Below are 3,542 nucleotides of genomic sequence, written 5' to 3'. Positions count from 1 at the left end.
GGACTTTCCAGGTGGTTCCAGGACTTGATGACCTGCCTATGACCTTCCCTGCATCATTACCCACCGCCATGCACATTTTCAACCCAATCCGAACAGGGGTGTGGGCGTGCATTAAAGACACACACACACACACACACGCCGTCAACTTTATAGAAGATACTTAATTAACCATATTCAGTTATGACACAACGCATTTGAATGAAATGAAATCAACAACATATGAACACTAATCAAATGATTTCAGCAACCAGAAGAATACTGGAAAGACTTTGCTGATGATTGCCAGTGCTGTAAATATTACAAGTAGGATTCCAGCAATTTGATCCTCAATCAGTAACATTTTTCTCAAACAGCTAGAGTTGGACAGGGCTTCTAGATGTGACTTAGCAGAAAGATATGTGATTCAGGCTGTGTCATTTAGAAGTTATGATTACAATTCCTAATGCTGCAAGGACTCCATATAGGTCCCCAAACCTGCTAAGAAAACAGCATCAATGACAATTATAAAAGTAAATTAAATCAAAATAGTGTAAAAGGTAAACCAAAAGATGATCTACATAAGTGCACAAAGTCAGTGCAATACTAGCAGGACCAGGGGGGGAACTCAAATGATATTAACCTACTTCAAGTATCGAGAGTCTCTTTCAATCACTATAGTCTCAACCACATGGTGTCTCTTTCTTCCTGTTTAGTCTGTACATCTGGAGCGGGGAGTAGATACAGTAAAGTGTTGTTTGATTGCCTCCTCCAGTAACTTAGCTATGTAGTCCACATTGTGCAAGTTTAACTTTGGTTTGTCTTTTTTTGTCACCCAGGTTGGCTCAGCTACAGTCTGGCTTTCAATCATTTAATTGCATCATAGAATTCCCTCTCATTCAACAATCAAAATTAAGTGTAGTCACATGGTCGCAGCTTTACAGCTGTAAGAGAGGACCATCACAGGCTGAGGCAGGAGAGCAGGCTGGTTAAGAGGCTGAGGCAGGAGAGCAGGCTGGTTAAGAGAGGACCATCACAGGCTGAGGCAGGAGAGCAGGCTGGTTTACCATCACAGGCTGAGGCAGGAGAGCAGGCTGGTTTGGGAGGATATCTAGAACTCCAGGGTTACTGGTTCAATCCCCAGCCCTGACAGACTCCAATATACGTGCACTTGAGCCATGGGTGCAGTATGTCATTGTGGTTGCATCTGAATAAATCCATTTGTGAAGAACTGTTGTCTTTACTGGGTGATGGCTGTTTGGAAAAATAGCTTCTCCACAGTGACTCCTTTTATGACTGGAAACCGCACATGTACACCCTCTCATAAAGATGTCAGGGGGGTTATACCTGTTGCAATAAACAGCGGCCCAGCAGGCGTGTGCTTAGTCACTGAATGGTGAGCAATGGTCTACAACTCCAGGAGAAGCTCACAGTCACACTCCTCGCTGTGTATCTGGATCACTCCTCACTGTGTATCTGGAACACTCCTTGCTGTGTATCTGGAGAGCCCCGAGCAAAACTGTGGAAAGAATCAATCCCTCTGCCTGAATGTTAAAACATTCCCACCAATCCTGAAACATATGCCCTGCTCTGATTAAAGACCGCAGTGTGTCTGCTTACATTCCCAAACGCCAGTGATCTTTTTAAGATTTATCCGAGAATGTTTGTGAGAATAAGCTTTATTCTAAACAATTGCTTTTGTACCAATGTCAAACTGAGAAGTGCATTCTCCAAATAAAAGCTCTAAGGCGGTGCATGAAGGATGACATGGAGATTTATGCTTCGCCACAAAGAAGGGGACTAATGAGGAACATTCACGGCCCGTCAACACAGTCAACTCCCAAGCTGTGCTGATCTCCACTGCAGGAGCAGATGATATTGACATCTTCAGCACAGAGTGAGATGTCCTCTTTTTGCCATGCTCTCTCCTAACGTGGTGTCTTTCTCCTGTTGTCTTTCTCTCTTACATCATTTCTCCTTGTCTCTCTATCAGCCCTTTCCATCAGTATGCCGACTCGCCAGAAACTGGCCTTTTTCACGTTGGAAACCCTCATTAATGTTTTGCTTGCCGCTGTGTTTACCCTGCCTTTTCAACACAAAATATGCACTGTGAAAAAGGCTGATCAATGTTGGGGGCGATCGAGGAAACCGCTAGTCACGTGTATACAGCCATTTCCCGCCCCATTTTCTGCCCAGTTACTTGGCCAATTCCCCCTGTTGTTTCCGGTCGTTGCTCCACGCCCTCTGCCGATCTGGGGATGAGCCGTAGACTAGACGTGCTTCCTCTGATACATGTGCAGTCGAGCGAGGAGGTTCACCAGCTGGATGTAGCACGTCGTGGGAGGATCACACTATTCCCCCCAGTTCCCCTCCCCCCCCAACAGGCGCCCCGACCGACCAGAGGAGGCGCTAGTGCAGCGACCAGGACTCATACCCAACCGGCTTCCCACCCACAGACATGGACAATTGTGTCATAGGAACGTCTGACCAAGCCGGAAGTATACTGCGGGGAATTGAACCCGGGTCTCCGTGGTTGTAGGCGAGTACTTTTACTACTCAGAGATCCTACTTTAGCTTTTCAGTAAGGGTGGAGAAAAACAAAAACAGCCAAACAATCACACTGTGAATAGCAAGACAAGACCTACAAATCAATCAGCTGTAGTTAAGATATAACAACACTAAATAGTGGTGTATAGGTATTTTTGCAACTGTGAAGAACTGGTCCCAACTGACTTCAGTGAGTTGTTTTGGTGAAGGCTACTATGGAGTTGTGCTATCAACCTTGTGTGTTATGAACTTCACCTGTGTTTCAACTGCACGAGGGTGAGTGAGTAGTTAGATGACAGAATTTACATTTTTGGGTGAAGTATTTATTTAAGTCAGTAGCACCCAAATAAATTTGGCTGTTTGACGGCCTTGAGCATTTTCCTAGAATGTTAACACTATGTGCTGATAGGGTTTTGATCAGCCATACTGTGTTTGTAAGCTTCTGCATTCAGTGTCAGACAATCCTCTTCCCTCCTCTGCCTTTTTTTTTTTTTTTTTTTTTTTTTTTACTGCTGACGGCTAGAGACAGGGCTGAGGCAGACATTGGCCCATGAAATATGAGATGCTTGGGGCATGTTTAGATGATCACAGACCTCTCCACTTAACTCGCCATAACAGTGTTCACTCCTGAGAGAGAAGGCATTCATCACACAGGCTTGACAAGAAACACAAAAATAGGATGAACGCTCTCATCTCTGCAGGTCGCTCCTCTGGTACACTTGGCAATCAAGATCGGTGGTCTCTGATCTCCAGTTTCCTAACTATGTTAGACAAACTTCTGCTTATGAATCATGGTTTGAGAGGCAGATAGATAGGCAGAGAGCTTCTTCCCTCGGGCGGTGACCCCATCAACAGTTTAACTGCACACCGCAACCTTGGCGCTATAACAGTGGACAACAGCACTCTGCTTTCCAGTAGACTATTATAATGGTCAATTCTTATAGGCTACTCTGTTCTGCTCTAGCTGCATTGTTACATATTTTTATACTATATATATTTTATTTATACTCTGCTCATAC

This window comes from Poromitra crassiceps (assembly GCF_964638095.1).
Source record: "Poromitra crassiceps genome assembly, chromosome: 23".
Taxonomy (NCBI): Eukaryota; Metazoa; Chordata; class Actinopteri; order Beryciformes; family Melamphaidae; genus Poromitra; species Poromitra crassiceps.
Note: the sequence above shows the minus strand (reverse complement) of the source record.